Below are 14,882 nucleotides of genomic sequence, written 5' to 3'. Positions count from 1 at the left end.
CAGATATCACAGTGTTACTTAGGACTAACTCCTTTTCGTTCTCATGGCCCTGCAGGAGTAAGTGGTTTCTGCTACAGGTAATAAACTCCTTCATTGTTCCCAGGTCTTTCCACGAAAGTGCTTTATTTTGACAACACTTGGAAAAAATTTGAAGTACTTGGGAAATTCGGGGCCCTGCAATAGCTCCTTAAGATTTAGCCATCAATTTCGCTGCTCCCGTATCCACCCTTCCTATATCCCAACCATCCCAATCCCCCAAGCTCCTCCCATCCTCCCCTTCTCACTTTTCTCACCCCATTTTCCCTTAGCCCCATGCCACCTCACCCGCAAGTTCCCGGTTTTTTCCAGGCAATCTTGTCTACTTCCCCTCTCCAGGCGGATGACTATATGATTTTCTTTGGGTTCACTTTCTTATTTAGCTTCTCTGGGATCACAAATTATATGCTCAATGTCCTTTATTTATGGCTAGAAACCAATTATGAGTGAGTACATCCCATGTTCCTCTTTTTGGGTCTGTGATACCTCACTCAGGATAGTGTTTTCTATTTCCATCCATTTGCATGCAAAATTCGAGAAGTCACTGTTTTTTACCGCTGAGTAGTACTCTAATATGTATATATTCCACACTTTCTTCATCCATTCCTCCATTGAAGGGCATCTAGGTTGTTTCCAGGTTCTGGCTATTACAAACAATGCTGCTATGAACATAGTTGAACAGATACTTTTGTCATATGATAGGGCATCTCTTGGGTATATTCCCAAGAGTGGTATATCCTAACTAAGGGAGCCATCTTAGGGTTGGCAAGAGACTTGACTCTAGAGGGGCTCACAGGTGTCCAGGGAGATGTCCCCAGCGGGTACCTTGGGCAACTGAGGAGAGGGAACCTGAAATGACCCTATCCTATACTGATGAATATCTTGCATATCACCTTAGAACCTTCATCTGGCGATGGATCGAGATAGAGACAGAGACCCAATTTGGAGCAACGGTCTGAGCTCTTAAGGTCCAAATGAGGAGTAGAAGGAGGGAGAACATGAGCAAGGAAGTCAGGACCACGAGGGGTGCACCCACCCACTGTGACAGTGGAACTGATCTATTGGGAGCCCACCAAGGCCAGCTGGACTGGGACTGAATAAGCATGGGTTGAAACTGGACTCTGTGAACATGGCGGACAATGAAGACTGATGAGAAGCCAAGGACAATGGCACTAGGTTTCGATCCTAATACATGAACTGGCTTTGTGGGAGCTTAGCCTGTTTGGATGCTCACCTTCCTGGACCTAGATAGAAGTAGGAGGACCTTGGTCTTCCCGCAGGGCAGGGAATTTGGACTGTTCTTCAGTATCGAGAGGGAGGGGGAATGGAGTGGGGGGAGTGGGTATAGGGTGAGGGGAGTGGGGGGAGGGGGCAATATGTGGGAGGAGGGGGAGGGAAAGGGGAAACGGGGAGCAGGTGGAAATTTTAATTAAAAAAGAATATAAATAAATAAATAAATTATCTGAAAAAAAAAGATTTAGTCATCAATAAAACAATCCATCTAATTCTCAACTTGCCCCAGGATCTGCTCACAGTTGTAGAGGCTTTCTATAGTCTTGATTTCTGTGAACTCTGGGGGATATTTTTCACCAGGGGCCACATATTGATCTGCTTTTTATTATTCAAAGCCTATGTGCAGAAAAGCTTCTTGTTAGATATGCCCACTGGTTCTGATTGAATTTAAGGAAGATGGAACTAATACCTGGAACTGTCCATGAGGTTAAGAACATGAGACTAGGCATTCTATAGGACCTAGAGAGAACCTAGTACTGTTATTCACCTAAGTGCTCTAAGCCTTATAAAGGCTTTTAATGACATGTCACTATATCCATAAATCAGTACATCACACAACACTCATTTGAGAAGTTTCTCCTTTTGGCAGATGGCAACTAACACAGAGACCTACAACTGGTCAGTGTGCAGAGAATAAAAGACATTTAAGTGCTCAGTCCTAATAGGACACCTGTATACTAACACCTTCTATTAAGACTCAAGATTCTTTACAGGAACATGAATGAAAGAACCGTGAGATTGAGTAGTGGGTGATGCCAAGGAAACTGTTTTCTGAATAAAGCAAGGCAGATGCACCTATGAACTCCTAGCAATTGTGACAGCATGCACAAGACCTGTGCAATCTCAATACAGACAAAATTATAGTATAGGATTCCCATTCCTTCCTGAGAGAAACTGAAATTTGATAACAGCTGAGAGGAGAGTTAGTTTTCTTTAATGCTGTGATACCTGGTATATGTACCATGTAGCAGGGTAGGCCCCACATGCAACAATAGTTTTCAACACAAACCATACTTTATATGTGTGTGTGTGTGTGTGTGTGTGAGAGAGAGAGAGAGAGAGAGAGAGAGAGAGAGAGAGAGAGAGAGGTGGGGGGGAGATAAAAATAGAGACAGTATAGATAGAATAAAGAGAAGGTGAAGAAAAAGAAGAGGAAGAGGAAAGAGAATGTGTACAAAGTTAGGTAGATAGAGAGGTGGGGTAGATCTGGAAGGAACTGGGATGGAAGATGAATATGATCAAAATATTAATAAAATTTATGGTACTATAAAAGAATTAATAAACTGTACTTTCACCATAACTCAAAAATTAAATGAAAAAAGTCAGGCATTTCTTTCTTAAGACACATGGATCAAAGAGATCTCAGTAGATAAGGACACTGTCTAGGGAAGATTTTTGATGACTACCCACTTACAAGACAGAGGGAGATTTATTAGAAAGTCTCCAGATCTTCCTTGTTCCTGTCTCCAGAGCATCCTATAGTGATTTAGTCATTTTTTTACCAATGTATGCATAAGTGCTGTAATCCTCTACCCTCACTAGTGACCTTGAAAAAATGGGGCTGTCTATGGATTGTTTGTTCCTACTGATGTGCCTCTAATACTGTGAAAAGTCAATTTCTGATTTTATCTTGCCTGTGTAAGATTCACTATCCACAAATATTATATGTATATATACAATAAATCATATGTAACATATAATTATCAATGCATATGCTTTTAATTATTCATATATGTATATTAATATAAATAATCTAAATATAATCTAGAGAATATGGAATATTCTTTCCCTTAAGCCCATATATGTCACAAAAACTGGAAAGTGCAAAGAATAATGTAGGTGTCAGGTCATGGAGCAGAAACAAAAGGGGGCAGCAAGGAGAGAAAGAATATTCTCTCAATCAGAGAAAAAAGATTGTTTGGTGATGTCAGGCAGAAAGAGTAGGAAGTAATTATGCAGGAGAACCCTCATTTCCAGCCTCTCACCAAAGTGGACTGATTGCACTGGCCACTTTGCTGTTGCTGTTATAAAACACCAGAAACAAAGCATCTTAGGGAGGAAGATCTTACAGATCACAGACACTGCTGAGAGAAATCAGAGCAGGACTCCCTCCTAGCTCCCTCCTAGCTCACTCATAGCTCACTCATAGCTCACTCATAGCCACCTCCATTTTGATTTCAGTCACCTCCCACTTCCAGCTCAAAGCTGGGTAACTTTTCCTGTACAGTGAAAAACTTCAAGACTGCTTCAAGTTTGCCTATGTGCTAGAACGGTTCTAGAGACAGAAAGTTGAGCAAGTGTTCCCTTTCCCCACACTGCCCACCCCCAGGTTCCTACATGTAGGAAATGTAATGGGGGTGTTGTCGTTTATCACAGGGATCACCTTAGTCACTGTGATGGACAAAGAAATGAGTATCCTGGAAAGACAGAAGATCAAGCTGTCAAGAAATCCAATATTCCTTAGGGATTGAAGGAATACTAAGGCTAGAAGCTCACTAAATGGGCTCTGGGTTAATTGTTTTATAGGACCCCAGGTCCTCTCCTGTTCATGATTCAGTAACTACAACTCTTCTCATGTCCTCCTGCCGTTTTCTTTGTGATGTCTGTGAAAACAACAATCCCCATCTCAGGGAGCTGATTTTCACTTTCTAGTCTGCCCATGTTGCTCTGTCTCTTATTCCTATATTAAAAAGAGCTTCCTTAAGTTGGGATCAGCACAGCACTCAGATCCTAAATAACACCATATGCACTTATTAAATTATCTAAATTTTATTGTTCCTTTCCTTCTATAGAAAAGCACTGGTCTCTGAAAATTATGAGTTTATAGATCTCCCTCTGCAGTGTTCTTCTTGTTTCCATTGTAATTTAACAGGCAAGGTATCAGAGGCCCATCTAAACCAATGCTTAACCAGATATTCAGGGAACTAAGTGGAGACGACTTGTGTTCTTTCTTTGACCTACATCATGCTCCACAGCTTTGCACATGTTAGCAGTTGATAGCCAGCATTAGCTCAGATCCCTTTCTGCCCAAAGTCATCACACCAGTTCTCACTCAGTATTGTCTGCTCAGACTCTTCCCTTGCCCCCTAACATCTACATAGGAAATAGAATGACTGGGGAAATGACAATTATAAAATCTCTGTCTTCAATCGTACAGTATATTTGACAATAGTGTAACAGATACTTTTCATTACATTTGAAAACCAGAGGATGCATGACAGTAGTATATGATGACCACCACCACAGCCTTGGAAAACATTTGACAATGAAAGATAAAGCATAAAAGTAGTATGATGGCCTGAAGCACAGCCTTATGAGGCATGTATTCCCAAGTGGTTCTAGAATCTGTTTCGTTGGCAATGAATACCCTCCACAGTGTCATTACATTTCAGCCCAGAGGACTATAGTCGTTCTTGTAGGGATGATCCGTTAGTCATGTGAACCCTGAGTCTTATATATCTTGGAATGTCCTGATCAATTACTTTTGAAATAACATTTTTATAAAATATGGACAAATTTGATAATATTTTCTGATTCATGAGTCTTTTGCATTTATTAAATTATGTAAATTCTTTTGTTCATTTTCTTCTATATAACATTTTTAAAAAATTATTTTATCCACTCTTTCATACACTTATATAATACATTGAGATCATATTCAAACGCTACTAAGTTCTTCAAATTCTCCAGATCCATCTTCATGATGTTTTTCTACATTCACATCCTCTTACCTTTATTCTATTCTTTATAAATTTCTGGATTCAATTATAGGTTCCATTATACACATGGGTGTAGTAGGAGCTGCGGGCCTCTTCCCACAGCCCAGCTCCCGCATGGTTAGCTTTATACCCAAAATAACAACACATGCATTGTATTCTTTTAAACACTGCTTGGCCCATTTCTATTCATGTGTGTAGCACCCCAAGGTGTTCTTACCGGGAAGATTCTAGCCTACGTCCATCCTGGGTCGGAGCTTTATTGCGTCTGCCGGGGAGAGGGGAGCATGGCGTCTGCTCCAGAGAGCAGAGCTGTCGAGTCTGAGCTCACTTCCTCTTCCTCCCAGCATTTTGTTCTGTTTACTCCACCCACCTATGTTTTAACCTATGAGGGCCAAGCAGTTTCTTTATTACTTAACCAATGAAATCAACAGATTGATATATGACACTCCCACATCACATGGGCATAGAGCCATCCACTGGAGCAGAGAAAACCTATTATGATGTACATTCCTGGAGACAACTGATTCTGTCTTCCCCTGAAGTTATTCATGGATTGTATCTCCCAACTATCAATGGGGCCCAATCACAGCTCTTCTACCCACCCTGGAATGCTGATTGGTTTGATCCTGTGTAGGGAACCACAGCTGCTGAGTTCATCAGTACAAGAACCCTAGCATCCATAAGACACTATTTCAAAGCAATCTTCTCAGACTTATGGCTTTTTCAAGTTTCTATTCTTCTATGTCAATATTTGGGGTTGAGCACACCACAGTCATTTATTCTTTTCCCTTGGGCAAATTATGAATCTCTGTGTTAACTATTGCCCAATACAACAAGAAATATCTCTGATCAAGGATGAGAGCTGCAATAATCTGGTGCAGGAGAATTGCCTGTATTCTGTCAATTATGTTTTAAATAAATGCTGATTGGCTGGTAGCCAGGCAGGATGTATAGGCAGGAAAACCAGACAGGAAGTAGAGGTGGGGCAATGAGAACAAGAGTATTATGGGAAGAAGGGAGCTCTTCCTGCAGTCCTGTCTCAACCACCTAAGAAGCAAGATGTGGCCTACCCTGCTCAAAAAGGTATCAAGCCATGTGGCTAACATAGATAGCAATAATGGGCTATATAAGTTATAAGAGTTAACAAGAAGCTTGAGCTAATTGGCCAATCAGTTTAAAACCTATATAGACCTGTGTGTGATTTTCTTTGGGATTTAATGACTGTGGGAACTGGGCAGGACAGAAACCACAACAAGCTGGCCCTCATGTTACAATAATCTATGGGTATATGGATAAGAATTTAGAAATTGTTTGGATTCTATGTCTACTTAGCCAAATAAAATTAGTTAGATTCTCCTTGGGGTATATGCCCTTCAAAACCATTTTTAACCAGGTTTATAATACCAGGTATGAGATTACAGCTGTGGAGAGAGTCTTAAATCCTATGAGATTGATGTTAGCTACCTCCATAGTATTAATGTAGCAACTGAACCAATGGGACCAATTTGCCAGGTTGGTGATTATTATAAATTTCACAGTTCACAGGAGTTTAATACTATTGACAACTTTTGTAACCAGCAGCTTTCAAAAACTCTTCAGGGCTCTGAAAGCTAACCATAGCTTCATGGTCAGTGGCAATCTGATTTCTCCAAGTCCTGTGAACTAAGTGTGCTATAGAACTTAGTCTTACTAACAGGTTCTGGCAGTTGACCAAGAGAAAAAACAATAGGATCTATTGTTTGGGGATCTCTAGAATTCTTCTGACCAACAAATTTAAAAGAGGTAACCCACACATGGCACTGAAATTTTTATTTGATAAATTTTATAGTTCAATAAATTATAGATATAAAACACATATATGAAGCTCATAAAATGCTATATTTTATATAATTTTTAAACTTACTCATCCCACACTCTCCCATGCACTTCCCAGCTATTGCTCTCCCCACTTACACACCTCCCCTTCCTTCCTTTTCTTTTCCTTTTATGATGTAATAGTTAGCCAATAAGAAGCTAGAGCTAATGGGCTAAGCAGTGATTTAATGAATACAGTTTCTGTGCGATTATTTTGGTTCTGGGCAGCCAGGACAAAAAAGCAGCTCCCTGCAAAAGGTAGATTCATAGCTTTTTGAGAATCCTAGATACTGTGTTTTTAGCAATAGGGCCTCAACCCTGAGAAGCAATCAAGGGATAAATCAATAATCTATAATGTTTTGGGAGTCACTTAGCCTAACTACTGTGATCATTCATTGTAAAGGAGGTTCTTCATGCATGGTACTGTTGTTTTTGATAGACTATGGTTTTTGTGGAAAACATTGTTAGTCCAAGTAGCTTAACTTTCTTCAAGATAAGGATATGTTTATATTTAAAAGAATATATATCATGTTCTTTTATTGAGATTTATATATTTTTATATTAAGATAGATATTCTTATTGCTATATATCTTATTAAGATAATATGTATTCTTACAAGATAAATGTATCTTAAAATGTATATATAATAAATATAACACATGTGTATACATAAACATTATAATATATAATTTATACATACAATTTTAGATAATATGGAATGATATAATTACTTGCGCCATTATCAAGCAACCCTAGTATTCATCATTTCTAGTTCATTTTTGAATTAAGTTTTTATATTCTGAATAGTCCACATTACTTTGTTAAGCCATTTATTTATGTCTTCTTGGATAAAAAAGGATTTAATTTTTGTTCATTATTAGCTTTTTTGGTGAGTTTTTGGGGATTCATGAATTCTTTTGCCATATTCATAGTTATTTTTTGGTCTAAATTTTATGGTTTCAATTAAATTGCCTCACTGGGAACCACTACAACATGTTGGATTTTTTGGAGAGGGTTTTGTACTGTCTTGGGTTTTGTTATTAATCTGTTTTTCCTAGGAGACCTTCCATGTAGAGTTAGGTCATTCATTGTATCTTTGATATGAGATTTTAATCCACTGATCCTGCGTCCCATGTTGAAGCTTAAAGGCAATGGGCTGGAGGGATTCAGAAGGAGCAGAGTCACACTGGAGCTGGGCTAATTTTTTGAGTGAGACCATGGGGACTGAGACCTTGCAGATGGGGTTTCTGGAGGGGGGGAAGTAGTAGACTTGTGTGGAGTTTGACTTTCTTATACTGAGTCCAACCCAAAGGGTTGGGCCCTGGCAGAAAAGGTTCAGTGGCTTGAGCAGGAAGACACATCAGGAACTTTGAATTGCTATTGAAAGAGTTAGAATTTACAAAAGTGGTCTGTTTGGTCTTTTCATGAACCTTAGAAAATGTATTTATTTATGGGCATTAATTACTTCTATTGGCACACATGAACAAGTCTATGATGTACTTCAACAGTAATAACCTTCATGAAATTGGTCTTGCACACCCAGATGACTAGTGAGTGTGGGAAGAACCTTACAGTCACAGCAGAAAGAGTAATGTGAAGATGGTTTTACTGGTCCACTAGTCACTGCAGTAACCTTCAGCCATACATTTTTAAAATAAAATCTTCCAAGTGAGGTTTTCTCTCATCTCTAGGAGACACAATTTCACAGCAACTTTCCTTATTCTCTGTCTCCTTCACTCTTCCCACTCTCTCTTCCTTCTTGTTCTCTGAGCCTTAACTGATTAAGACCCTACTGGGGCTGGGTACCTAACTTGTTCTCTGTATATAAACAAGACCTGAAGAAGTACACTGATAGACTTGCTAACATGGAAATGGAAAATCTCATGAGGCAATACCTGCAGAGAAACAACTATAGTAAACCAGGAAATGCTGAGACTAGGAACAGTCCTTCACAGGTAGAACCTCCTAACTGGTTACCAAGGCCAAATGACCAGTTCTGAAACTATACCTATGAGTGACACTCAACAGACTGAGAAGACTATATTTATATATTTAGGCAAGAGTGTGTATGTAAGCACTCATGTGTGTGTCTGTGTTTGTCTGTTTGTGTAATAATGTCAGATAAAAAGACACCATGATTTTAGGGGAGCAAAGGGACATCCATGACAGGGGTTTGAAGAAGGAAAAGAAAGGGGGAAGTGAAGTAATTATGTTTAGTGTTTAAAATAAAATAAATAAATATAATATAAAAAGAAGGAATCAAATATCCTATAAAATTTCTCCTCTTGTCATTACTTTAATTCTCTATTCTTATATTTAATTCTCAATACTTTGGTTTGTAGTAAAATTAAAACGTGCTCATCGTTTCCCACCTTAGAGCTATTTTATAGTTTCTCGCATCTTTTAATCATGTCTTCTTTTACTTTACGAGGTTTCTACATTGGGTTACTTCTAGGAGGACTATGATAGGAGGACTTTGACAGAGTCAGGGGCATGCAACTTTACATGGCAAGGCCAGGATGATCTGTGGGTTTCCCTACAAAAGTTACACGTGAGCTGACACTTAAGGATAGATGGTACAGAGTCTGGTTCATGAAGTTTTGGATGGAGCGAGTTTCCTGTTTAGAAAGGCTAGTAAGCACATCTGGGATGTTCAGCAAATTGAACGGAGACCAGCATTGCTATGCAGAGAGCTGCGACCTCCCCCCCCCCAACGCTGATGCTGAACAGTTTAGGTCTGCACAAATCCTGTGGAACATTGTATACCACAGTCTGAACTTTGTATTGTATTCCAGAAGTAACAGAAAATGATTTAAACGTTTTGGGAGAGTGTAGACAGTGCATGGTTTATGCTGCATGTATTTTATTTGACAGGCTTTAAGTTGTATGTTTGCCCTCTCACAAGCACTGAAACTACTCTTTCGAGAACTGCTATGGAGGTACTTGGAGTTCTCAAAAGTTCCACCTTGGCCCTCAACTTTGTGTTTTAGAGTTAACCTGATCTTACTAACTGCACAAGTTTTCCTTTTTTTTTTTTTTTTCTCCATGCAGTTGAAGTCCCTTTCCGCCTCTGTGTTTGTCTGACAGCCCTGGCTCTGTTCTCCTCTCTTTCCCTTCGTTCTCTAGAGGAATCCTATGATTGGAGACTCTGAACTACCCTGTCACCTCTCTCTATACTTTCAGAAGACTTTATGCTGAGGTCCCTTTTCCCGGAGCGCCCTGTTCCCTGCAATTATATAATTCAGCTAGCTCTACCAGAGAGCTGTGGAAGAAAATGTGGAGGACAGACTCCATCTCCTATGACAGGCAGAAAACTTCCTAACCACATGACTTTACTGGGGCATCTCATTCTCTGTACGGGGCACGTTTGCATCAGATTTTGCTTTAGTCTCAGTCAGGAGCTGAGAATGGAAGACTCTACTTCTTGTTGTACCCAGAAGCAGGAGCTCAGCAGTCAGGTCGCTGGTACTGAGTTTGTGCTCAGCTTCCCCTATGGTTTTCCCTACTGTGTCAGTCAGAGCACAGTAGTACACAGCCGAGTCTGACTCCTGGACCGAGGCTTTCTGCAAGTGGAAGGAGCTGGATCCTTTATCATACGTACCTTCAAAACCTCTGCCACTTTTCTTCTCGTTGTTCTTCGAGGCTCTGAAGAGGAGCTGTAGACCTTCTCCGGGGTACTGCATGAACCAGAACAGGGCTGGGTACCCTGAGACTGAATAGGTGCAGTGTATACTAAGAAAGTCCTCTTCTGAGAGGGTCACTTGACCTTCTGTCTGTGTCACTGATTCCCCATGGGTCCTTGCTAGAGGAAAAAACAAAAATGAAACAGATATGTATGACACCTTAAAGACAAAGCTCTTGGATGAATTCAGGGTTCAAATTTTTTTGACATAAAAGTGTGAAAATTTTAAATTACTTTACTTACCGAGTACAAGGAGTATAGCAGTCACGAAGCCTGGAGAAGAGTCCATCCTTCACGCCACCTAGATAAAAAATCTGGTACAATTTTGAGATCTCTAATGTATACTATCACATCATGTGCAAATATGGATAGTTTGACTTCTTCTTTCCCTTTTTGTATTCCTTAAATTTCTTTCTTTTGATTTATTGCTTCAACTAGTACTTCAAGATCAATGTGGAAAGGAATGGGGCTAGTGGAAATCCCTCTCTCATTCCTGACACCGAAGGGAATTATTCAAGCTTTTCTCCATCTATGATGATATTGGCTGTGGGTTTCTCATGTATAGTTTTTATTGTGTTGAGGTATGTTCCTTCTAGCCCTACATTCTCCAGGACTTTTATCATGAGGACATGTTGGATTTTGTTAAAGTCTTTTCTGTGTTTATCAGATGATTAAGTATTTTTTTTGTCTTTAAGTCCATTTGTGTATTGACTTGTCTATTTTGAACCATACCTGCATCCAGAGATACAGCCAGTGTGGTCATAGTTTCAAGTATACTGGCAGTGTCACTGGGATTTATCTCTACTGCATGTACTGGCTTCTTGGGATCCTATTCTCTTTGGATGTATACTTTGCTCAGTCTAGATGTAGTAAGGGGGCCTTGGACCTTCCACAAGGCAATGTGCCTTACCCTCTCTTAGGTTTACAGGGCGTGGGGTGGGAGGGTGTATGGAGGGAATGGGAGGAGAGGGAGGAGTGGGAATTTGGATAGTATTTTTTAAAGAATCTAATAAATAAAAAATGTAATTTTAAGCCTATCTTCATCAGGGATATTGTCTTGTAGTTTTATTTTTTACTGTTGTATCTTTGCCTAATTTGGGTATCAGAAAAATAGTGGCTTCAAGAAAGGAGTTTAAGAATGCTTTTTTTTCATTGTATTTTCCTTAGTTGTTTAATAAAGATCAGCTATAGATCTTCTTTGATTGTCCGATGGAATTCTGCTATCAGTATATCTGTTCTGAAGATCTTTTTAAAGCTTAACAGTATAAGTATTTAAAATATTCCCTCATAATATTTTTAATTTCTTTGGTATCTGTTGTCATGTTTTCCTGTTCACTTTTGATACTGATAAATTGGGTCGCCTCTTTTTTTTCTTTTGTTGAGTTGGGCTAGAGATTATGTTCATCTGTCAGTCTTCTTAAAGAACAAACTTTTAGATACATTGACTCTTTTTTTGTTTGCTTTGTTTCTATCTCATTGATTTCTGCTCTTGTTTTTTATTATTTATTGTCATCAACTGGTTGTGGATTTTCCTTATTCTTTTCAAAATTTTTGAGTTTAATAATTAAGCCATTTATTTATGCTTTTTCTTAATTTTAATGTAGGTAAATAGAGCTGTAAATTCTCTCTTAGTACTACTTTCAATGTGTCTCAAAATGTTTTGTTGTATTTTTTGTAGTTTTATTTAGCTCAAAGAAATTTTTTGTTTCTTAATTTCTTCTCTGATTTCTTCATTATTTAATAATGAGTTGCTTAATATCCATGTATTTGTCTATTTACTGGAGTATTTTATTTTGTGGGGTGAATTGGATTGAAACTTAACAGTTTATTTACTTATTTATTTTAGTTTTTACTTAATTATATTTTTACTCATATAAAAACAAAGATTATAAAATACATTTTTATATTGTTCTATTCCATTGAACATATATGTATCTCCTCAAATATTTCTCATCTCTTTATGGTAAAAAAATTAAAAATCCTTTCTTCTGTACTTTTGAAGTACGTAAAACATGCTTGACAACTTTAGTCATCTTACAGTGCAGTGGCTCACCAGAACTCCTTACTCTAGTGCTCACAGCTGTACTCTGTCTGCCTCATCTCCTCATCCTTCTGCTCTCTCAGGACTCTGGTAACTACCATTCTATTTTCAACTTCAGTAATATCAATATTCTATTCTACTTATGAAAGAGATTATGCAGTATTGTCTTTTTGTGATTGGCTTATTTCATTTAACATAATGTCTGTAGTTCATGCTGCTGCCAGAAGTCTGTGATCTGTGCTGCCGCTGGCTGTTACCGGCAAGGAAGCTTCTTTTGCTGTAGTTTCTACAGCTACTGAATCATAATTGAGAATGAGAGACATTGATGGCTTCTGTGACAATCTCTCCCTACCCTCTACCCTAAAAAGAAAGAAGGAAGCTTTTGAAGAGAGTTCTTAATAATTGCGATAAAGATGTTGAAGTTATCTCTTCACAGTTGATAGTTTCTGGAGGTTGGAGGCAGAACTCAACTATCATTAAGGGGCTGGTCAGTGGGAGATTGACCATGCTGCAATGAGTATATGAGCAACACAATTTAAATTTGGTGTATTTTTTACTTTTGGGAGCAGGATACAGGGTGAGAGGGTGAATTTGGAAGGAATGGGTATCAGGTGTGATTGGGGTGCATTGTATGGGGGAAAAAGAAGTAGAAGAAATATACACAATAGGACTCTCTTCAGATATAAAAAATAATGAAATTCTGTCATATATAAAGACATACATATTTTATATATATTATATGTATATATATATATATATATTTGTATGTGTTATTGAATTGTTGTCAGATAGAATACAAGGAATGATTTAAGATTTTTTTAAGTCCCAGAATGTGGTCCATTCTAGAATGAATAGATTACGCATTCTCTGTCATTTGGGTAGAGTATTTGCTAGTATTTATTCAGTCCACTTGGTGTAGAATTTCAATTTATTCTGATGTTTTCTCTTTTAATATTTTGTCCAGGTGAACTCTTTACCCAAGAAAGTAGGGTAATGAAATTGCCAGTTATTAATAGATTAATATTAATTTCTGTTTTTAAATGTGACCTATGATTTTTTTCTTGGCCAGTTTCCATTATACTTTCTGTTCTATGTATAATTAATGTTTTAATTATTATATGCTGTGTAGCATTTCTCTTTTGGTCTTGTCTATTTCACGTTCTGAGTGTTTTTGTATGGATATAGGTGTTTTATTTCTTATTTCTGTGAAGGATGTTGTGGGGTTCAATTGGAAATGAACTAAATCTTTAAATCACTTTCAAAGATTTAAATTTCCACAACATTAATTCTATTAATTCATGAACAGGAGAGAATTTTCCATTTTCTAGTGTTTCTTCAGCCTTTCTCTTCAGAGATTTAAAGTTTTTCTTGTAGAAGTATTAAAATTCCCTTATTAGATTTATCCCTAGATATTTTAATATGAAGCTGTAGTGAATGGGTATCAGTGGATGATCTCTTTCTCAGCATGTTTACTGGTAACATACAGAAAGTCTCCTGATGTTTGTAAGTGTATTTGGTATCCTACTATGTAGCAGAACTCATTGATAATTTCTAGAAAATTTCTGGTAGAGTGTATGGGATCCCTTAGCTAGAATATCATATCACCTGATAATAATTTGATTTATTTTTCCTATTTGTATCCCTTTGATATTCATCTCCTATCTTGCTGCTTAAGTCTCATGGTGGCCCAATTTCTAGACAAAAACTACACACAATTTATGGAAAGAGAATTTTTCATCCCTGAGGATAATCCCCCTAATTGGCTATTCAATATCAAGTTGTCAGTTCTAAAATTATATACATACAAACAACAATAAACAAATACAGCTAATTACATTTGCACACACACATAATAATAGTTAAAAAGATAAGTTAATTTTAAAATAATAACTTAATATAAAATTAATAGTAGTTAAAAAGACTATGCATTTTAGAGGGGTTGAGGAGAGGGATATATAGAAGGGGCTGGAGGGAAGAAAGGGAAAGGAAGATCATAACACTGCAACTGAATTTTTTTTAATTAAAAATGAAAGGAGAAAACTCTTCTAAATTGTTTTGAGTGACCTGAAGCTAACTTTATTATTTGGGGTTTTTAATATCTATACTGCAGTTGTCGCTTACAAACTAACAACTGGCACGTGCTGCACTGGAAGGCCTGTTACACAGGATGTGGATGGGGCTCCAGGCCTGTGGCAGGTTTTAGAACAGGCTGCAAGTGCCTGGGGAGCAGTGTGCACTTGCAGCACAGAAGTACATG

General features: G+C 38.0%; 1 pseudogene; it reads right to left on the bottom strand.

Moving 5' to 3' along the window:
- Positions 1-10,234: 10,234 nt before the first annotated feature.
- LOC130884671 (T cell receptor alpha variable 9-2-like) lies at positions 10,235-12,948 on the bottom strand (annotated as a pseudogene).
- Between the last annotated feature and the right edge of the window lie 1,934 nt (positions 12,949-14,882).

The sequence above is a fragment of the Chionomys nivalis genome, chromosome 12 (genome assembly GCF_950005125.1).
Source record: "Chionomys nivalis chromosome 12, mChiNiv1.1, whole genome shotgun sequence".
Lineage (NCBI taxonomy): Eukaryota > Metazoa > Chordata > Mammalia > Rodentia > Cricetidae > Chionomys > Chionomys nivalis.
The sequence above is the reverse complement of the archived record's forward strand: the minus strand, read 5'-3'. Positions and strand labels throughout refer to the sequence as shown.